Consider the following 24,095-nt stretch of genomic DNA (forward strand, 5'->3'; position numbering starts at 1 on the left):
TGCCTCGGCTGTTATTTTCGCTAGTGGCTTGTCTTCAACCCATTTTGTAAAATAGTCTACTGCCACAACCAAAAATTTTACTCGCCCAGGCGCCTGCGGTAGGGGACCCACAATGTCGATTGCCCATTTGTGGAAAGGCCATGCTGAGGTTACCGGAATCAAGTTGTTCTTTGGCCGCATGGTGTTTGGCGCATAGCTCTGACATGCTTTGCACTTTTGGATCTCTTTTAAAGCGTCCAAGTACATGCCTGGCCAATAGTAGCCTGCGCTCATTGCCTTGGCAACCACCATGCGCGGGCCAGCATGAATTCCACAGATTCCTTCGTGTATCTCTCTGATCACATAGTTCGCTTCCTCAGCATCCAAGCATTTCATGAGCGGCCCAAGATAAGAGCGTCGATATAATGTATCGTCAAGTAGTTCATAGTTCTGCGCCTTGTGTCTTATCTTTCTCGCCTGTGCGCGATCGTCCGGTAACTTCCCCTCCTTCAGGAATTCCATTATTGGAGTTATCCAGGATGAAGGGGTTGTATGAATCACAAGGACATATTGCGTTTGCACTGACGGGTTGCTCATCACTTCCACCCTGACATCTTTGCCAAAGTGATCAAAATTAGTTGATGCCATCTTACTCAACGCGTCAGCGGACTTGTTTTCACTGCGCGGGATGTGTATGATTTTGAAGAAGTCAAACTGCTCAACGAGCTTTTTTGCCTGCTCAAGATATAGAGGCATGGTGTTCTCCTTGGCATCATAAAAGCCATTGACCTGTGCAGCTACCAAGTAAGAATCAACATGGGCCTCTAGCCTTTTAACTCCAAACTTGCGCGCAATGCGCAGACCAGCCAGCAGGGCTTCATACTCGGCCTCATTGTTGGTACTCTTGAAGTCCAACCTAATAGCATAAGTATATTCATGATTCTCAGGGTCCATCAGTTTGAGGCCTGCGCCGGACCCTTCGTTGTTGGAGGCTCCATCAGTGAATAGCCTCCAAACATATTCTTCATCATTTGCTCTCGGAGGATCTACCTCGCGCTGAGCTTCTTCAATCTTTCCCTCTGGGATTTCCGTGATGAAATCCGCCAGAACTTGACCCTTTATTGCTGGATGGGGCTTATAGGTGATCGTGTGTTCACCTAACTCCAGCGCCCACTTTGTCAGCCTTCCGGAGAGCGCGGGGCGTCGCAGGACTTGTTGGATGTTGTAACCAGTCAGAACTTCAATAGGATGACCATTGAAGTATCTATGAAGTTTGCGCGACGCGTGTGTTAGTGACAAAACTAACCTTTCCATGATGGAATAGCGCGTCTCAGGGTCTGTCAGCACCCGACTCACATAGTATATTGGCGTTTGGATCCCCTTGCGATCCACCAATAATACTGCGCCTATGGCGCGGTCTCCAGCTGACAAGTACAATGTAAGTGTTTCGCCAGGAAGTGGAGCTGTGAGCGCGGGCAGCTTTATGAGACATTCTTTTATCTCACTGAAAGCTTGATCAGCCTCAGGCGTCCACTTGAATTGGCTCTTCTTCAAGCAATTCCTCAAAGTGTTAACGAATGGAGTAGATTTGCTGGCGTGGTTCGCTAGGAACCTGTTGATTGACACCAATCTACCATTCAGCTTCTGAACCTCTTTCATGGTGGATGGTGAAGGCATGTCAAGGATGGCTTCCACCTTTTCAGGGTTCACCTTGAAACCATCCTTAGTGACCATTACACCAAGAAATTTCCCCTCTTCCGCGCCGAAAGTACATTTGCTCGGGTTGAGCTTCATGTTAACTTCCGTTAGGCGCTGAAGAGTTTCCTCGATGTCTTTGAGCATTTGTCTCTCCTCCCTGCTCTTGATCACCAAATCATCAACGTAGACTTCCAGATTTCTTCCAATTTGTTCATTGAAAACCGAATCCATAAGTCTCTGATAGGTGGCTCCCGCATTCTTTAAACCAAAGGGCATTTTTGTGTAACAGAAAACACCCTTGTCGGTTCTGAAGGCAGTCTTGTCTTCTTCTTGTGGTGCCATTTGAATCTGGTGATAGCCTTTGTAGGCATCCAGGAAACATTTGAGCTTGAATGGCGCCACGGAGTCCACCTTTGCGTCGATGTTTGGGAGGGGGTAACAGTCTTTCGGACATGCTTTGTTGAGGTCCTTGAAGTCAATACACATCCTCCATGACCCGTTGCTTTTCTTTACCATCACAGGATTGGCTACCCACGTCTGGTATCGGATCGGGCGGATGATGTTTGCGCGCAACAGGTCCTCGACTTGCTCATTCATGGCCTTCGCCTTTTCATCCCCCATGATTCTCTTTTTCTGAGCAATTGGCTCCACCGACTTGAACGTGTTAAGAGAATGTTGCGCCAAGTCTCGCGGGACCCCAGTCATATCGGAGTGTTGCCACGCGAAGACCGACGTGTATTTCGTGAGCAACCTTTTCATTCTCAATCTCGTTTCGTCTGAAATGGTAGCGCCAATTGTGACCGTTTGCTCTGGGAATTTTGGGTTTAAAATCCACTTCTCTGGCGCATTGTCCGCCATTGGAAGTTTCATTCTCCCTTCCCGCGGCGCACTTGTCACTGCGCACAAATGATCGCGGTAAACAAATGTTACGCCTGTAGGTGTAGGGAACCCCAATGCGCCGTGCGCTGGCGACGGTACAGCATTAAATTGGGCAATCGTTCCCCTACCCAGGATCATATTGTGGCATGACGTGGTGGGCAAGACCAAGAAGTTGACAACTTCGGCTCGCTTGTGCTCATCATCCCCCATAGTTAGTTCAAACTGAATCTGACCAAGGGGATGGATGATTTCATTTGAAACACCACAGATTGGTGCGTTCACAATTTCGAGCCGCGCTTGGTCTGCCGGGTCTAACTTTCTGAAACACTGCTCATACATAATGTCAGATTCACTTCCAGTGTCCACCAGGACTTTTGACACTTCGTAATGAGCAATGTGTGTGGTGATGACGAGAGGACTGCTTATTGAAGGGCCTCCCCTGATTCTTGGGAAGATAACTTGCTGCTCGCGCCAATCTCCGTTGATTTGCGCGCTTCTCTTTTTTGATGTCTGCCCTTGTCGTCCCCCCTCAGCCACACAGATTCTTTTGTATTTCTTGCTGGCAGAGGCTCCTTCCGGTTGCTCATCTTCTATTCTTTGGTTTTTCACCAAGTGAGCCAGCCTGCCTGACTTTACATCCTTCTCGATCGCATCCTTTAAATGATGGCATGCGTCGGTGTTGTGGCCCGGGGACTTGTGAAATTCACAATATTTGCCACTGTTTTGCGGTCCCTTGTAGTGTAGTTGCTTTGGGGGCTTGAATTGGACATTCTCAGTACTTAACACCTGTGAAGGTGTTTTAGTGAGGGAAGTCCATATTCTTGGCAGAGGTCTGCTAGGATCTCTGCCGCCCTCCCTCTTGTCACCCTCCCCGCGACTACGAACATCTTTTTGGGGCTGGGGTGAGGTTGGTTGCACTTGCTTTTCTGCGGAAGAAAAACTTGTTGGCTGCAACCTGGACCATACAGAGTTCTGTTTGGCCCTCTTCTCTTTGCTGCGCGGTGATTCAGCCTGATGCGCTCTTTCTCTTGCCCTATCTTGGGCAATCTGTTTTTCATTTCTCGCGAAGACTCGCGATGCTTCCATTAATTTTGCCCAAGTGGTGGGCATACCATCTTTTCTTACGAGAGCTCGGCGGAGTTGATCACTGCGCGCGCCTTGTATAAAGGCCACGCGCAGGAGCTGCTCAGTTATACCCCCGATTGCCAGGGACTCCTGATTGAAACGAGTGATGTAATCTTCAATCGTTTCATCATTCCTGCGTACGCAGTGCATGATGTCATCAGGATCGCGCGTATGCCTGCGCTGCTGTACGAAGTGGGCCTGGAACTTTTCTAATAGTTCCTCGAACCCATCAATTTGCCCAGTCGGCAAGCTCTCGAACCATACCCTCGCTGCGCCCGTGAGGCAGCGAGCAAACATATGACACCATGTTGGCATCGTCCAGCTCTCTAGGTTTCCCGTGTTATAGAAACCTTGCAAAAAGTCATCTGGATCTGTTGTGCCATCATATTTGCCCAGACCACTTGGCATCTTGGTCTTGTGCTGGATGGGAGCCTGCGCGATGCGCGCAGTAAACTTTGAGTGCTTCACTAAGATGGCCGGCCTGTACGGCGTGGTTACGTCCACCTGCCCCCTCACTGGCGGGCTGTACGGCATGTGCAGATCCAGATCTGCTCTGGCTCCAGGAGCCATGTTCACAGGCGCGCGGAGCTGTGAGCCTCCTGCATGAGTATCCCGTGTCTTCCTCATGCTATGCACTTCTTCATCACTGAACTCAGTCTGTGCAGTGTGAACAGAATGTCCTTCTTCCGGCGCGCGCGGCCTTTTTGTAGTCTGCTTATCAAACGGTTGCCTTTGTGTTTGGTCGGCATGCTTCTTCTGTTTGACCATTTCATTGTACTTTTCCATCAGACGCCGCTGCTCGTTTATGAGCCATTCATTCGGATCATTTGTTTCCTCTTCTGGACCCATTGGTCCTTTCTGTTTCGCGCCGGCAGGATTTTGTAACGTGAGATCGTCCGGAGGAGTTTCAGTCTGCCCGTGAGGAGTTGTGATGAAGGGACGGCTACTGGTGGGGCGCGTAGAATTACGCGGCCCCCTCAGGAACTGCTGTCCCTCATTAACGTCCCCACGTTCAATATCCTCCAGAACTTGATCAATGTTATGAACGCCAGAAACCATGGTGATTGATTTTTTTGTAGATCTGATTAGATCTGATTGCCGTTTGTAACAGTGGATGGCACCAATGAAGAAACGTGGATCTACTCACTGGTAGCAGAACTACTTTCCTCGGGTGTGATTATGCTATTTCACCGATGGTTCGTCTGGATCAATGTTCCTCCACCTACAAAACGAACAACGCCGTTACTTACCCCTCAGAAAGGGACAGAGGGGTCCTCTTTGGGGTAACCCTCCGGCGTGAGAATAAGTATGTGTAGGAGAAGATAATAATGTGTGAGTAAGGGAATTGGGAGAGTAGTGCTTAATAGCTGAATACTGTATATTACTCTGTCTGATTATTCTGATTCTCTCTGTGTATGAGAAAGTAACTGACTAGGGCTGCCTGTCAGTGAATGTAATTGAATATGCTTCAATGTGAATCAATGTGTTCTGTAACTGTGTACGTTATGATGTATTTATAGTGCTAGGGTTTCCCCTGATTGAGCTGAGACCAAATTAGGGTTTTGTTGGCCTCCTCCAATCGATTTGCGCCACGTGTCCCTGGAGACACCTGGTGCTCTTTCATTGGTTATGATCACGTGGTAACCCATGAGTCATGCTGAGCTGTCCAACTTTCATTTAGCAGCTGTCAACATCAGCATATCCTTATTCCTTAAAAAGATGCCTTCTGGAAGGTTGTCTGACGTGCACAATCAAGGTTGCCCTAATCCTGATTTGGATAAGGACGAGGTTGATTATGTGCACGTGTGATATGCGCCCATCCTGAGGATGCGCGATGTTTTCTCTTTATTCTCACGCGCAGATATTTCATGCGCAGATGCGATACGCACAAACATGTAATACGCGTCACGCGCAGCTGCGCCATGCGCAACTGTGATATGGGTGGGCATGTATGATGCGCGAGCATGTGATATGCGCCGCGCGCGGATGCGCCACGCACGATGTGATATGCATAAGCATGTGATACGCGCGAGCATATGTGATGCATGAGCACATATGATGCGTGAGCGTATGTGATATGTGCAAGCATGTGATGCTTGAGCATAAGTTTTGGCTTTGTGCCTTGATAATATCTTTGATTTCTAATGTCTTGTATATATCTTGTGGGTTGACCCGCCCCGCTCGATGCTGAGGCGGGTACATACCTCTTCAATTATGATTAAGACCTTATGATGACTTATAAATGTGTACATTTTTAACTTTCGATTCAAGACAGGAATAAGCAATGCATTCTTTTTTAAAAACATAAAAAGTTACCTTGTAAACGGGACCAAAGCCGCCTTCTCCAATCTTATTGGATCCACTAAAGTTACCTGTAGCCCTGGCTACTTCATATAGGGTAAAGAATTGTAAATCATCAAGCTGTTCCATCTGCAGATTTGTATTCTTTTCAGCATGCACATTCCACTTTCCTACAAAATGATATCACAACATGGTTTTATTAGGTTTCATATCCTTCAAATATGCAAAAGTGTCAACATTACTAGCTAGTGTTACCTCGTTTTTTCATGTGAGGCATTTTCTTTTTCTTTTTACATGCATACGCTACTGCAAAGAGAAGGGGCACAACTGATGAAGTTAAAAGCACCACTAAAAGTATTCTTTTCTTTTTGTTGAAATAAGACTGCTGGGAGTCCAGAAGACCTTTCATTAAGAAATAATAATAGTTTAGCAGTTTAGCATATAAGCGAAAAAACAAAATTGTTGTATTTTTAGAAGAAACTCGTGTACCTTCTAACTCAAAGGCTGCTATTCTTATGTAAATATCTTGATTTACGTCATATTCTCTAGTGTCCAAAAGCTTATCAAGCCATAGCAAACATCCACTTCCTCCATTTCTGATATCTAAACTTGCATAACCTGCACAACCACAGTTACTTTTGCAGGTTATCTCACATTCTTCGAGGGTCATGCTTACATTATACCATGACCGACGTGTGTCTGGTACCTTCACTCCTGCAATTTTCAAAAACCCATCCCCATTCCCACAATGCAAAGCCTTTTTGTGTATGCACCCGCTCACCCAGTCAGAGGCCTCCCATTGTTCTGGATTTCTTGGTTCAAAACCTTGCATACAAGTACAAGGTGGATGCCTGTTAATGCTACAGATTCCATAAGGACCGCAGAGTGAAAACCGATCACAACTATCTACTTCAGTGTTTGCATACACAATCCAGTCTTTGATTCGCTCAATCCATTGCAAAATCAGTGTCTTGCCATCCCATGTCAAAACCACCCGTTGAACAACTGAACCTGTAAGTGCATGTGTTAGATATATTTCCTTCTCATTGATGACTGCCTCGGTAGAGTAAATCTGATTTTCTTTTTCAATAGGAAAACCACTAAATCCGAGACCATTCCATGGTCCAAGTCTTCCTACTAAAACATCACCCTGCAACCTGAAACTTTGTGGATATCCATTCGTGTCGTGTACAAAACTATACTCACCTATAGAAGGATCATCGGGACTCTTCCAAGATATGAAGGACCTTTGTAACCCTGTTACCAGATCCTTCCTGAATTTCATCCCTGGTAAAAATGTGTCACCAGGATAGTCAAAACTTTGCCAAATCATATTATTATTATTCCACACAACAAGATCTCCTGTCTCTAGAAGCTGCAGCCCCACCATTGGATTATTACTCCTCACTGATACTGTTGAATTTGATGACCAAATCATGCGGTTGCCGCCACTGAGAATCACCAGGTTTCCTGTCTGCTAAGTTTGAGCATACCAAACTTATCTGTAATTGGCGTCTCCCTGTTAGCAACCCACACAACAGTACCATATGATATCTTTTTGTACCATATCCCCAGGTATCGGTTCTTGGACTTCCCGGGACTAAAAGCCCAACTCGAACATTTTTCCTTCAGAAACAAGAGTGGCTTTACCATCTTTGATTTCTTGGTTTGCAGGTATGGTATCTAGTGCAGCACAATCTGATAACAACAAGACTAAAGCAATAAATAATAATATATGGTTCTGCATTGATGAGCTAAATTATCAAAGGAATGGCAATTTTTTAGTCATCAAATGATTTAATGTTCCACCATCAAAAGTCAAGTCAACTGAATGAGGTCTTTACGTATGTGACTCTAAAATTCCTCCAGAACACCTTTTTTGGAAAACAAAGCTCGTTATTATTACTTATTTGGCAATCTAAAGTCAGGTGACCATCTTAAGTTAGGTGAAGTGAAGATATATACTAGTAAACTATGCGATTGCGATTGAAATACAAATGACTTGCGACCGAAATTATAATGATGGCAAAATTAACAACCAACGCGTTGCAAAACTGGTAATAGAACTAAAGATGAAGAACAAGGAGATTAACTCTCAAATCAACAGCTACCATCCCTCTCATTCATTGACCGGTTGTTTAACTACAAGTCTACAATCAATACAATACAATACAAATGACTAATTACACCTACAGCCCCATATTATGATATTATTACAACAGACTACGTATACTATTTAATACGTAAACTCACAATAGGTCACATTTATCGTCCCCCAATTCCCTCGAAAACTCAATTAGTGATACCAATCTGTCATACCCCGACTAGGGGGGCTGGACGTGACGATTGAATCCCACTAAAACACAGTGTAATTAAGGTAAAAAAATGTATATTAAGACACTAGGTCAAGGTTACAATCAAATATCTAATACAACTATAAAGCTATAAATTAACATGTATTTTCTATCATGCATGCAGCAGTGTTATTGTGCGTTTATCAACTGACGGAAGAGATTCATGTTCATGGTAGCTCTCTCCACTGAAAAAAGCAGGTTGTTTTGGTTCAGGCAATGCTCCCTCACTAATCAGCATCAAAACCACCGACAACATAGTTGGCCAATCTTCTGCATGATGCTGCACACATAATAGTGCAACTTGTATTGATCTTAGTGCTTCAGAGACCACACATGAGGCCTGTAAAGATTCACTCATTAACTCATTGGGTCGGCCTTCTTTATAGAGTCTCCATGCCTACATCAAACCGAAAAACATATTTAAACATATCGCTAGTTTCTAGTTTCTGGTCAACATATTTGGATTTGGTCTTGAAAGATGGAATAATTTTCTCTCCATTTTCATTAAACAATTCGACTATAAATAATACATCAATCCCTTATTTTAGGGATATATTTACAATTATTTGAATTCTAGATAACAAGCTAATTATAGGCAATATACAATTACTATTACACCCCCGCAGTCGAAGCAGGAGGTTGTCGAATGCTGAGACTGGCTCGAAAGTCATCGAACAGAATCTTCGGGAGGCCTTTCGTGAAGATATCCGCAATTTGGTAGCGTGTGGGCACATGAATGATGCGAACGTTACCACGACGTACTTGTTCGCGAACGAAGTGTATGTCGAGTTTGATGTGCTTCATTCTTTGGTGTTGAACTGGGTTACCGGATAAATATATTGCACTGATGTTGTCACAGTAAACTAGTGTTGCTACCGATAGAGGACGATGAAGCTCAAGTAACAAGTTCTGAAGCCAGCATATCTCCGCCACCACGTTCGCGACACCCCTGTATTCAGCCTCTGCACTAGAGCGGGAAACCGTAGATTGTCGTTTTGACGACCAAGATAACAGGTTATCCCCCAAGTAAACGCAATACCCAGAAGTGGAACGTCTCGTGTCTGGGCAACCCGCCCAATCTGCATCTGTGTATGCTCGTAGTGCAATGGTGCGCGTCGGTCCAAGCGTGAGGCCGAAGTCCGAGGATCCCCAAAGATATCGAAGGATACGAAGAAGAGCATTCCAGTGTGACATCTTAGGTGAGTGCATATGAATACACACCTGTTGGAATGCGTAAGAAATATCAGGGCGAGTAAATGTGAGATACTGAAGAGCCCCGGCTAGGCTTCGGTAAAGGGTGTGGTCACTGAAACCTGTCCCGTCATGTTCACTTAACTTCGGTTTTGTGTCGACAGGGGTTGGGACCGACTTGTAGGTTGTCATTCTAGCTCGATCCAAGATTTCATTCACATAGCTTCGTTGAGACAAGAACATAGAGTCTCCTATGCGTTTTACCGAAATCCCCAAAAAGAAGCTTAGAGGACCAAGGTCTTTCATAGCAAATTCCGAACCGAGTTTGTTCACAATGAGACTCCTTAGAGTGTCCGTGGAGGTTGTGAGAATTATGTCATCCGCGTAAATGAGGATATATGCAGTCTCGGAACCGTGGCTGTATACGAATAATAAATTATCGCATCGGCTCTGTGTGAAACCGAGTGTGATAACAAAATCTATAAACCGTTGGTACCACGCCCTCGGTGCCTGTTTTAACCCATATAACGCCTTTTTAAGTTTACATATGTGATCCGGATAGTCTCGGTGGCGGAACCCCATTGGTTGATACATGTAAATTGTCTCATTGAGATAGCCGTGTAGAAACGCATTCGTCACATCGAGCTGATTAATTGACCAGGATTGTGAAAGAGCCAATGAGAGTACCATGCGGATTGTTTCCGGTTTTACTACGGGACTAAATGTTTCACCACAGTCAACACTCTGCTGTTGGTTTCGACGGTCATAAACTAACCGCGCCTTGTACCGTTCCAATGATCCGTCCGACCGAAATTTATGTTTAAATAACCACATACACCGTATGACATTCATGTGTGGTTGGCGCGGAACTAATTTCCATGTTCCATTTTTAATAAGGGCATCAAACTCCACATTCATTGCTTGGCGCCATTCAGGTGTAGACAAGGCAACTGTTGGGTTACGGGGAACAGGGGAGATGGTGATGGTATTGAGATTAAATGGTTGTTTAGGTTTTACAATTCCGTCCATGGATCTGGTGCGGATAGTACGGGTTTGAGTTTGTGGGGTTTGTGAAGTGAGTTGACTCGTGCGGGAGTCCGTAGTATGTGTAGGTGGGATCGGCTGCTTTGAATCAGCAGTGGGCCCGGTGGGGTTTTGGTGGGCCAAAGGCTGGGTATGGGCATGGGCCGAAGGTTGGGCTGTGTGGTTGGTTCGACGGGTATAGACCCGTAAGGGGGATTGGGCCGTGGGTGTGGGCTGTACGGGTTGGTTGGATTGTGGATCGATAAGTGGTGAAGTCGGTTGATCTTTATTGTTGGTTAAATGCCAAAGTTGTGGGTGTATAGGGTCAGTTAAGAAGGAGTAGTGTTCAAGTGGTGGGTTATTAAGGTTTTTAAATGGGAAGACGGTTTCTTCGAATCTCACGTGTCTACAAATGATGATTTTGTGTGTCGATAGATTGAGACATTTGTAGCCACGGTGCTGAGTTAGATAACCAAGAAAGACACATGGTTTTGAGCGAAGCTCAAGTTTATGGATTTTGGTGTGAGGAATGAGAGGGTAGCAGAGGCACCCGAACACTCGGAGATGATCATATGAGGGTGATCGGTTGTATAGGAGTTGAGTGGGGGTTATGAAATTGTGTGTTTTACTAGGGAGAATGTTTATTAGGTAGGTGGCAACCTCCAGCGCATGATGCCAGAGTGTGTTTGGTATGTTAGATTGGGCAAGAAGTGTGCGGATGACGTTGTTTACCGAGCGGATTTTGCGTTCCACTTTACCATTTTGAGAAGATGTGTATGGGCATGAGAAACGAAAAATCATACCGTGTTGGTTGCAAAAATTTTGAAAGGTATTATTAGAGAATTCTTTTCCGTTGTCACATTAAAACTGTTTGATGTTGCGTTCAAATTGAGTTTCAATTAGTTTGTAAAATGCTTGAAAGACTGTGTAAACTTGTGATTTATTGCAAATGGGATAGATCCAAAGAAAATTAGTGACATCATCCACAAACAAAATATAATACCGATGACCACCGGTGCTGATTATCGGTGAAGTCCATAGATCACTATGTATCAAATCAAAAGGTAAATAAACATGAGTATTAGATTGAATGAAAGGAAGTCTAGTACTTTTTCCCAAAACATATGGCTGACAAAGTTTAGAAACAGCCTTATTACAACTGACATGACCAGATTTATTTAAAAAATGCAATAAATTTGCCCCTGGGTGTCCCAAGCTTTGGTGCCAAACATCCTGAGCAAGAGCAGTGAACGAGGAAGGAGAGCTGATTTTGGAGATAATCTGAGGTGTGAGCGGATAAAGGTCCCCAGTACTATTGCTGCGTAGGATACGCGCCTTGGTCTTGAGGTCCTTCACAAGAAAACCAAAAGGATCAAACTTAATAGAAATTTGGTTATCCATGGTTAATCGACGAACCGACAAAAGGTTTTTAATAATATTAGGGGCGAGTAGGACATTGTTTAGTTTTAATGGTGGGTATGGTGGTGTGAGGGTTTGGTTGCCTTGGCCGACTACGGGGATGGTATTACCGTCGCCGACAATTATATTTTGTGAAATGCCATTATTAAAAAAACAAGTGAAATTACATGGGTTGTTTGTCATGTGATTTGTGGCGCCTGTATCCGTGAACCACGGCTGCTCGGGGGATTGAGGGCCATGGTATGAAGTGCTTGCTCGATGTCGGTGGGAGTGTAGCCGACGTTGTATGCCTGAGTGGGTCGTGGGCTGAGAACTCCTTGACCCGAGGAGTTGGGTCTATTGGTCATCGGGTACGAGCAAGGTGGGGTCGATGCCCACTGTTGCCACTGTGAATTTCCCGCACCCAGGTTAGACCACATGCCCGGGAATGGAGCCCAGTGGTAAAAACCGATATGTTGGAATGACCAGCAGCCGTGTCCAGTTGAGTTTCTCCCGCGGCCATGCCCTTTGCCGCGTCCACGGCTATTATTGCTGCTGCCGAGTCTACCCTTCTCCTGATTGTTTTCTGCCCGAACGTCCGCACGTGGATCGAGTTGTGCGGTGTTGCTGTGTGAGCCGGCTGACCCTTTTGAGCCGACATGTAGAGCCGCGGCTGGTGAGTTTGCTGCATAAAGTGCTGTGGCTGCACGTTGAGTTTCTTCGTGGCAAAGAGCTGATCGACAGTTGTTGAAATCAGGAAGTGGTTCTTTGGAGCGGAGAACGGTGGCAATGGTAACGTATTGTTCGGTCAGCCCACCGAGGAGTTGCAGAACCAACTGTGTTTCGGTGAGAGGAACGTCTATGTTAAGCAGTTGATCGGCAAGCATCTTCACCTCCTGACAATAGGCGGCCATGTCCTTGAAGTTTTCGAGGCATGTATTGGTGAGTTTTGCCTGAAGGTACAGTGCACTAGAAGCCTTGTTGTCTTGGAAAAGGTTTTCAAGAGCAGTCCATGCGTCATACGCAGTGGTGTTTTTCTTGAGGATGGTACGGAGAAGGTCCGGGGAAATCGTTCCATATATCCACTGAAGGACGATTGCATCCAAACGTTCCCAAGAATCTGGTGCCGGATCTGCTGCCATGTCTTTTCCGGTGGCGGCAGAGGAGGAAGAGGTTTCCCTTCGTGGTGCCAAGTGGTCGGCGACCAGAAAGGCCGTGCAGTGTATTCGGAATAATTCCGGCCACGTGACGTATTGGGCACTCTCGTTTTCTAGAGTGATCGGAACAAAGTTCCGGATATTGGTAACGGTGACAGCGGGGTGGAGGGAAGCCATGGGTGAGGCAGAGGATCGTTAGTATTAGAAGAGAGGCCGGCGGTGTATGAGATACCGGCGGCTTAGGGTTAGCGGAGGGTGGGAAAGAAAAGAGGAGGATCGGTTATGGCTGTGATACCATGAAAGATGGAATAATTTTCTCTCCATTCTCATTAAACAATTCGACTATAAATAATACATCAAATCCCTTATTTTAGGGATATATTTACAATATTTGAATTCTAGATAACAAGCTAATTATAGGCAATATACAATTACTATTAGGTCTAACAACTTGACTTACATGTCCAAGAATGTTGCCATTGTGGTCTTCATGAAAGAATTCTCTGTTTTTCTTCCCACAAATTATCTCCAACATGAGGACACCAAAACTAAATACATCAGATTTTATAGAGAAGTGCCCGTGTACTGCATACTCTGGAGAAATGTAACCACTACAGATAGGGTAATTAAAAATTTAGTTTACAGATTAGTGTTGGTGTTTTTCTTTCAATATCATCTTCCTTCTTTTATGGAGTACAGGAATTAAAGTTAAGGAGAATTCTTACTATGTTCCGACCACTTTCTTTGTCTTAGAAACCGTATCATGTCCTAAGAACATTCTAGCAAGGCCGAAGTCGGATATTTTTGGGTTCATGTCACCATCCAACAAAATATTACTTGCCTTAAGATCTCTATGGATAATTTGAAGGCGAGGATCTTGATGCAGATAGAGAATACCTCGAGCTATCCCATGTATTATATTGAATCGTTGAGGCCAGTTAAGCATCAAACTTCTTGTTTCATCTGCTAAAAGGTGAATACCATGTCATGTGTTATTATATAAAGTTTGAAAGTAAGACACCAAGTGATATCATAGCGAGTGAGTCATACCAAAAATAAACCAGTCCAAGCTTTTGTTAGTCATGTATTCATAAATCAAAATCAATTCATTTTGATGAACACAATATCCAAGAAGTTTTACTAGGTTTTGATGCTGAAGTTTTGCAATACAAATGACCTCATTCTTGAACTCATCAAGACCTTGTTGGGATGTTTTGGACAGTCGCTTCATGGCTATTTCTCGTCCATCTTCCAACACACCCTTAAAGATTATGATTATAATCATTATTTATTGATAACTTCAAATTCTGTAGATTTTAAAGTTATCGATTCATAATAGTGAAGTTACCTTGTAAACAGGACCAAAGCCGCCTTCTCCAATCTTATTGGAGACGCTAAAGTTGCTAGTGGCCCTGACTACTTCATACAGGCTGAAAAATTGCAAGTCTTCAAAATGTTCCATCTGCAGATTTGTATTTCTTTCATCACGCACATGCCTCTGTCCTACAAACGACATGGTTGCATAATTGTTTCAAATTTTATCTCCGATATACATGCAAAATTATCAACATTACCTTCTCCTCTTTGTTACCTTGTTATGTGAGCCGTTTTCTTTAGCTTTCTACAGGCGCATGCCATTGCAAAGAGAAGTGGCACAGCTGATGAAGTTAAAAGCACTACTATAAGTGTTTTTTTTCCTTTCGTTCAGATCAGATTGGGAGTTCACAAGACCTTTCATTAAGGAATAATAATGGTTAGATGTTTACCACTCATGCTAAAATCACAAAGATAGTTCAATTTTTAGAAGAAAATTGTGTACCTTCTAACTCAGAGGCTTCTATTTTTATGTAGATATGTTTATTTACATCATATTCTCTAGTATCCAAAAGCTCATCAAGCCATAGCAAACATCCACTTCCTCCATTTCTGATATCTAAACTTGCATAACCTATACAAGAGCAGTTCTGTTTGCAGGTCATCTCACATTCTTGTAAGGTCATGCTTACATTATACCATGACCACCGTGTGTCTGGTACCTTGACTCGTGCAATTTTACAAAAACCATCCTCATCCCCATTCCTATTCCCGTTCCCATTTCCACAATTCAAAGGTTTTTTGCGTATACACCCACTCGCCCAATCAGATGCCTGCCATTCTTCTGGATTTCTTGGTTCAAAACCTTGCATGCAAGCACAAGGTGGATGCTTGTTAATGCTACAGATTCCATAAGGACCGCAGAGCGAAAACCGATCACAGCTATCTACCTCTGTATTTGCATACACAATCCAGTTTTTGGTTCGCTCAATCCATTGCAAAATCTGTGTCTTGCCATCCCATGCCAAAAACACCCGTGTAACAACTGAACCTTTAAGTGCATACGTGTGATAGATTTCTGTCTCATTCATGACAAATATGGTGGAGTAAATCTGATTTTCTACTTCAATAGGAAAGCCACTAAAGCCAAGACCATTCCACGGTCCAAGTCTTGCTACTATATGATCACCCTGCCACTGTAAAGTTTGTAGATATCCATTCATGTCGTGTATAATACGATACGCACCTATAGAAGGATCCGCATGACTCTTCCAAGATATGATGAACCTTTGTAACCCTGTTACCAAATCCTTCCCGAACTTCATTCCTGGAAGATGTGTGTCACCAGGATAGTCAAAACTTTGCCAAATTATCTTATTTTCATTCAAGACAACAAGATTTCCGGTATCCAGAAGCTGCACCACCACCACCACTGGATTATTACTATGCGCAGGTACAGTTGAATTGGATGACCAGACCGTGGTGTTGCCTCCATTGAGAATCACCATGTCTCCCTGTCGGCTAAGTTTGAGCATGCCTGATGTATCTGTAATTGGTGTCTCCCTGTTAGCAACCCACACAACAGTACCATATGATATCTTGTTGTACCATATCCCCAGGTATCGGTTCTTGGACTTCCCGGGACTAAAAAAGCCCAACTCGAACATTTCTCCTTGAGAAACAAGAGTGTCTTTACCATCTTTGATTTCTTGATTTGCATATATGGTATCTAGTGCAGCATGTTTTAATGATAGCAAGTTGAAAGCAATAAAGAAAAAGAATAATATATGGTTCTCCATTTTTAATCCAAACATAAAGGCAATACGGAATTTTATATGGCCCTCACCTGGTTTAAAATTCCAATATCTAAAGTCAAGTCAACTGATGAAGCGGTCTTCTATAACTATTTGACCGTTTCAACACATAGGCTTGTTTTCACAGCTTTTCCTTAAATTAACTTCTTTTGAATAAAACCTATTAGAACATGATTAGACACTAATGTATACATTAAACCTTTATAAATTAAGTTCCTACCATTTTTTATATAAAGTTTCTGCCTAACAAGCTTCTTTGAGCCTGACTTTCTGAAATCTAATAAACTAACCAACTTATTAATTAATTTTTGAAATAATAAAAACTAACTTAAACAATCATTTTAAACACATAGTCCTGTAAATGTTCTTTTAAATTAAGCTAATTTTCAAAAACAAAACAATTATTTTGCAGATTGATTTTAAAACATCTATTTGCATGCATTGCAGCCCAAAATTGTAAAACTGGGCAAGGTCATAGAACTCATCTGCTAGACATTACGAGTAGGCCAATGCTTCTACTTAGTATAATCTTATAAAAATATATTTTTCGAAGTTTATAAACATGAATAATACCCGGTTTTAATTAATTCTCTGAACAACTTAACGGAACATAAAAATACTAAAATATAATACTACTGAGTTGAACCGAGTGATTTATATAATGCTCTTATTTATAAAACATACGCATATGCATGTATAAACTTTTTTCTTATAAAAACTCCTTAGTCACAATAAGACCTTGTTTTCGGTTAATACAAAATTCAGGTTTGCAAACTATATTCTTGAATTAATGTATTTTTAGTATATAGAACCAGTAGGTTTGTTTATACGGGGATTGTGAAAACCTTAGTCAGTCAAAGTGAAAGTTATACGATTTGAGAGGATGTCAGATTCGGAGTCACATCTGGATAACAACGCAGTAGTAACACACACAGGGGTAGGATCGGTAACCCATTATCAGTGCCCAATTTTAAAGTCTACAAACTATACTGTTTGGGCAATTCAAATCAAGATAATTCTTGAGGCGAACGGATTATGGGAAACGATTGAATTACTGAAGGTACGCAACTAGATGTTCAAAAGGACAAAGCAACAATTGCGTACCTGTATCAAGCGATACCAGAGGCTGTCATTCTGCAAGTGGCAAGTTGCAGAACAGCAAGAGAAGTGTGGGAAGCGTTGAGGAAGAGACATGTCGGTGTTGAACGAGTACAGAAGGCTCGTTTACAATCATTAATGGTGGAGTTCCAAATGATGCAGACGAAGGAGGACGAGTCAATAGACACCTTCATGGAGAGGATTAACACGTATGCTACTAAAATCCTTGGATAAACCCATGCTTGTACAGAAACTCTTAGAATCCGTGCAAGATCGGTTTATCCAGATTATTGCATCAATAGAACAGAGTACCGACATAGATGAAGTTTCAGTCGACGAAATCGTTGGGACATTGAAAACTTATGAAAAGCGGATAAAGCTCAAGAAAAGCGGCCCTAAAGACAGTTAAGACAGATTGTTGTACACACACCACGACAAAAACTCAGGCCAAGATAAGCAATTTGAAAATCGTAGATGAGGAAAGTTTAACCCATCAAAGGGGAAATGGAAGGATAGGCAGAATTCTAATAAAGAAGGCTTGTCAGGCAGACCTAAGACGAACAAGAATTGGAGGAAGTTCGAAAAGAGCAAGGTCAGATGTCACAAGTGTGAGAAGTTTGGACACTTTAAATGGGAATGTCCACAAAGGAATGTTGGTGAAGCACAGTCAAACTTGGTGCAAGAAGATGAAGAACCAACACTGTTATTGGCAATCACTGTGGATGACAGTGAAAAAGTCTTGTTGAACAAGGGTGAAGGCCAACCCAAGAAGCACACGTCAACAGAGGAAAGTCTATGGTATTTAGACAATGGTGCTAGTAATCACATGACTGGAGTGAGGAGTCACTTCAAGGAGATTGATGAAGCAATCAGTGGTCGTGTTCAATTTGGAGACGGATCATACGTAGAAATCAAGGGAAAAGGCTCTATATTGTTGGAATGTAAGAATCAAGAACAAAGTATCATATCCAATGTGTACTACATTCCAAATCTGAAGAACAATATATTGAGCCTAGAGCAACTAACGGAAATCGGGTGTAAAGTGGTCATGGAAGAAAATCGTCTGTTAATATATGATCACGGGAGGAACCTGTTGTTCAGAGTAAAACGATCTAAGAACAGGTTATACAACGTCACATTGAAGATACGAACACTTGTATGTCTTCTAGCAAACATGGATAACGAAGCATGGATGTGGCACGCAAGATTGGGTCATTTAAACTTTGATTCAATAAAAAATATGATTCAAAAGAAGATGGTTCAAGGAATTCCAGAAGTCAAGCACACGAGTCAGATTTGTGATGCTTGTGTTATAGGAAAACACAGTAGAGATCCATTTCCAAATAAGGCTAAGTTCAGGTCTTTAAAACCTTTAGACTTGGTCTATGGAGATCTTTGTGGTCCTATATCCCCACCAACACATTCAGGAAAAAAGTATATATTCCTACTTGTAGACGACTGTACTCGTTACATGTGGGTTTACTTCTTAGTCTCAAAAGATCAAGCATTTTAGTTATTTAAAGAATTCAAGGAAAAGGTGGAGTCAGAATTACGTACCAAGTTAAGGATGTTGAGGACTAATAGAGGAGGAGAATTCACGTCAACTGAATTCAAGACAATTAACAGCAGCTTACTCGCCACAACAAAATGGAGTAGTTGAACGAAGAAACAGGACGATGTTATCTACTACTCGGAGCATGCTTAAGGCAATGAAGATGCCTTAGAATTTCTGGGGAGAAGCAGTTAGGCATGCAATATTCGTACTAAATAGAGTTCCTACAAAAGCTCTATTGGATAAAACACCGTACGAAGCACTAACTGGAAGGAAGCCGAAACTAGGAGATTTGAATATTTTTGGTTGCACGGTATATGCCAAGGTAATATCATCTCACTTGAAGAAATTAGATGATAGAAGCACGCCTATGGTCTATTTAGGTGTGGAGGAAGGATCAAAGGCATATAGGTTATATGATCCGGCAAAAGATAAGATTTTTATAAGTCGTGATGTTAAGTTCGTGGAGAAGAAATCTTGGAATTGGGATAGCTATATCAAAGAGAAGGGTACATCAGAGAAGCAATGGACAAGTTTTGTCATTGAAGGGTTTGATGAAGTTCAAACAGTACCGGTAAATCCCGAGATTCACGAAGACAATCACGAAGGAGAAGTTGGTAATCAAAACTCTCCTGTTACCCATCCAACACACTCCTGTGAACCTATATCAGATGAAGAGGAAGAGGTTCATGAGACGACCAGGAGTTTGCATCATGAGTTTGATCATACCCCTAAAAGAGGTTTTAGGAGCATATCACAAGTGCAAGAGGATGCACCATCAAGACGATTAAACATGGATGAGTTGGAAGAGCTTATGATGGTGGAGGAAGAACCATGTAATTACAAGGAAGCATCTACCGATGAAAGATGGATTGAAGCAATGAAGGTTGAATTGGATTCAATCAACAAGAATAACACTTGGATGTTGACTACTTTGCCAAGTGGTCATAAAGCGATTGGTCTTAAGTGGGTGTTTAAGACGAAGAAAGATGCTAACGGAAACATTGTGAAATACAAGGCAAGGCTAGTAGAAAAAGGTTGCGTTCAAGAACATGGTATAGATTTTGATGAAGTATCTGCACCGGTTGCACGTATCGAAACTGTTCGGTTAATCTTAACCTTAGCAGCCTATCATGGCTGGGAGGTACATCATCTAGATGTAAAATCAGCATTTCTGCATGGAGAACTCAAGGAAGAGGTTCACGTACAACAACCTGAAGGGTTCATAAAGCCAGGAAATGAAGGAAAGGTATACAAGCTCTCAAAAGCGTTGTACGGACTACGACAAGCACCGCGAGCATGGAATATGAAGTTAGATCAAACACTGAAGTCACTAAATTTCAAGAAGTGTACGCTGGAGCAAGCAGTTTACACAAGAAGGACCAAGACATCCACATTAATCATCGAAGTTTATGTAGATGATATAATAGTGACAGGTACGCCAAAGCAGGAAATAAAGAAGTTCAAATCCCAGATGGAAGAAAAGTTTGATATGAGCGATCTAGGATTGCTGGCATACTACCTCGGGATAGAAGTCACTCAGACAGGGGGTGAAATAAAAATCAAACAGACGGGATATATAAACAAGATACTAAAGGAGTCAAACATGGTGGATAGCAATGACACGAAGATTCCTATGGACCCCGGTACGAATTTAACAAAGACTGAAGGAGGAAATCTGGTATATGCAACACAATACAGAAGTCTGATAGGATGTCTCAGATATATATCTTCTGCATACAAGGCCAGATCTAAGTTAGTCAATCGGGTTACTCAGTAGATTCATGCAAGAACCAAAGGAGCATCACTCTAAGGAAATAAAGCAAGTGCTACGCTACATCAAAGGAACTAAGGAACATGGAATAGTCTACGAGAAGCAAGGAAGCTGCAAGATCACAGGTTATAGCGATAGCAGTTATGGCATTAACACAGATGAAGGAAAACGAACTATTGGCTTGGTTTTTTACTTTGGAGAATCACCGATAACCTGGAGCACTCAGAAGCAATAGACGGTAGCATTATCATCATGTGAATCAGAATTCATGGCGGCTACTGCAGCAGCATGTCAAGCATTATGGCTGAAAAGATTGCTAAGTGAAATCACTGGATGGAAAGAAGAGAAGATCACATTAAAGGTAGATAAAAGTTCTGCCATAGCACTCATAAAGAATCCAGTCTTTCATGGAAGGAGCAACCACATAGAAACACGCTATCATTTCATCAGAGAGTGTGTGGAGAATGAACACATCAATGTGGAGCATATCAGCGGTAAACTACAAAGGGCAGATATACTAACAAAAGCGTTCGCAAGGATCAAGTTTATCACCATGAGGCAGATGCTCGGAGTCCAAGACTTACATCAGGAAGACAAAAGAGATTAAGGGTGTGAATGTGAAATTAATCTCTTTTATAAAGTCTAGGGACCAAAGTTGTATTTAGTGAAATTATATTTAAGTTAGATATGTATTATTGTTATAAGTACAAGGACTGGTTGGGACAAGAACAAAAAGTTAAAGCTTCCCTGTGTTAGATCAACAGGAAAGAAGACCGCAAAATCATCGACGGAGAAGATGGCGTTTTCCGGTGAAAGGACGTGTCGGTTCATGGCGGCGGTTACCGGGATAACCGTTATTACATACTAGTATAAATAGGATTTACTTTTTCAGTTTGTAAACACAATTCATGCATTCAAGTAATATAATATTTCAAGTTCTTGTTCAATTTGTGTGCAAATCTTTGATTCTGGGCAACATATTTTAGTATCAACGAAAACATATAACGTACAGATTTTACAACATCTTATAAGACTTAACTGTAATAACCACAAATTTAAAAATCATTCTTTAATATACTTATATACTAATAGATTTAAACTATATATAACAAACAATTAAATGATATCAAAATAAAACAATAGTGTACAAAATAAGAGTAACAGGTGTATAAGGTAATAAATTTTATATATATATGTGTGTGTTTTTGTAGATAACTAGAGCCCTCGTAAACAAGTTAGCATTGTCTTGGAACATTAAAGGTATGGATCCTTGCTCTCGACTCCTTATTGCTTTCGTATGCAATTGTTTAAACCATTATATATATATATAAGTACTAGGTGATGCCACTTGTCATCTTCTTAGCCACTCTCACCAATTTTAACCTATTTTCATAAAATGGTATCTCATTCGGTTCAACCCGCTCCAATAGAAATAACCAGATCCAGTTTTTTCATTCCTTTTTTGATTTCATCAACCCTAATTCCAGTTCGTCTCTCCCGCTAGCATCTACACCATCACCTACGCCATCGCGATCACAATCGTCGTTCCTCTGTTCCGCTAGGACCTATGTCATCGCCACCGCCGTATCTTCCTTCATCGCCACCGCCGTCGCCTCCTTCATCGCTGCCGGCCAGCTATGCCATCGCCATCGCAATCTCCGTTCCTCTGTTCCGCTAGCACCTATGCCATCGCCGTCGCCGTATCCTCCTTCATCGCCACCGTCGTCGCCGCCTCTCTTCCGTAGCCATCTATTTTGTACGCGCCATCGTCGTCGCCACCTACTCCTCTCTTCCGTAGTTCACTTCTGTTAAAGGTATACTCCTTAACTATGTAATTGAAATTATGGAATGTAAAATACTTGATAAAGTTGTTGGTATGTGTTGAATATAACTGGTTAATTGGAATTTGATGTGTTCTTTGCAATATTCTTTGTTGTTTTGGCATGTTTAATTGGAATTGCTCTTTGTTGTTGCCTACCTTGCATAATTGCCATTTTGTATGCAGTTGCTGGCCAGGTGAGAACGGCATAATGTTATTATCTTTTTTAAATTTTTATATATATCGTGAACTTGTTTAGCATATTATGGTAATATGCAGGAAGGTGCTATTAGCATTCTTCATGACCTTCCTCCTTGGTCTATTAGCATTCTTCATGACGGCAAAGATGAAGTTTTCAACACTGCAAAGGTAAGAAAATTACCCTTCTACCCTTTTAAATTGCATAATATCAACTTTCGAAAGATTAAAACTGTCATGATATTGGGTTGTTTAATTTGTAGGTTAAAGCTCCAAGCACACAAAAATAGATGACAATTATTGCAACTTCTGATTGGCAGTCGTATGATGAAGAAGCTCCGTCTTCTGATGGCGGTGATACGTTTGCAATGTCGGGGTTGTACGAGCAGTTAAATGTAACTAGAGATGCTTCTGATTACTTGTGGTACCTTACAGAGTGAGTATTAATGATTTGTGATTATTATTATGATGATGATTATTATTATTATTATTATAAATGTTTAATTGTTTTGTATTTATTTGATTTTACATAATAGATATATTGCCAAACGAACAGTTTTTGACAAACGAACAGCTTCCCGTGCTGACAATTATGTCAGCAGGGCACGCTCTGCATGTATTTATCAACAACCAACTCGCAAGTAAATCTCACTTTTGATAAGAATTAACCTTAAACCAAATGGGCTAAACGGGCTGGCCCGTCGGGTCGGGTGATGGGTCAAGACGGGTTTGTGTTGAAATTGTCACATCTTGTTTGGTCATATTACAGGAACAGTCTGGGGATCACTAAAAAACCCGAAATTAACATTTAGTCAAAATGTTAAGTTGAGAGCGGGCGTTAACAAGATCTCTATGCTAAGTGTTTCTGTAGGCCTTGCGGTTAGTTGTTGCACTTATTTTTTGTCAACATATAAAAACATTTAACTAAATTATTTAATCACCGTTTTAGAACGTCAGCACGCACTTCGAGAACTACAATGTCGGCACGCATTTCGAGAACTACAATAGTATGTTTTAGTAGTAACAAACGTTTTTACAAACCTTTTTTTTTATCCGAAAACACCAACAACTATCATATAAAAAACACCCAGTTTAACAAAATCATATAACAAAATCAAAACTATCATCTTTTTTAAATAAATCAACAATTACCATTTGAATTTCAAAATGGTTAAATAGGTAGTCTACTATTAAGAGATTCGCAAAATTTTCAAATTATTTATTCCTAATTCATTTTGTTTTAAAATTGGAAACTGAAATCATTTTTAAAATGAGCAAAATCTTCTGATTTTGTTTTCCTCATTCCATAAAATTTGACCTATTTTACGGTAATCTTAATAATTAATATTCAAAAGTTTTTATAATTCTTACCTCAATAAATCTTAATTTTATAAGTAATTTTACTCAAAATTCATATATTT

The 24,095-nt window shown here is 41.8% G+C and overlaps 2 pseudogenes across 1 annotated transcript; both read right to left on the reverse strand.

The window, feature by feature from the left end:
• Nucleotides 1-6,545: 6,545 nt before the first annotated feature.
• Nucleotides 6,546-7,420, reverse strand: LOC143604057 (G-type lectin S-receptor-like serine/threonine-protein kinase At4g27290 pseudogene; annotated as a pseudogene).
• Nucleotides 7,421-8,448: 1,028 nt separating this feature from the next.
• On the reverse strand, nt 8,449-16,218 carry LOC143604055 (G-type lectin S-receptor-like serine/threonine-protein kinase At4g27290; annotated as a pseudogene). The gene is made up of 7 exons (XR_013148219.1): nt 14,925-16,218; nt 14,680-14,836; nt 14,454-14,608; nt 14,156-14,366; nt 13,831-14,068; nt 13,566-13,716; nt 8,449-8,733 (listed from the first exon to the last, which is right to left on the reverse strand). The product of XR_013148219.1 is annotated as a G-type lectin S-receptor-like serine/threonine-protein kinase At4g27290 (transcript).
• Nucleotides 16,219-24,095: the final 7,877 nt, after the last annotated feature.

This window comes from Bidens hawaiensis, unplaced genomic scaffold (genome assembly GCF_021521415.1).
Source record: "Bidens hawaiensis isolate Kalapana, Puna unplaced genomic scaffold, B.hawaiensis_p1.1 tig00063784_1, whole genome shotgun sequence".
In the NCBI taxonomy this organism is placed as follows: domain Eukaryota; kingdom Viridiplantae; phylum Streptophyta; class Magnoliopsida; order Asterales; family Asteraceae; genus Bidens; species Bidens hawaiensis.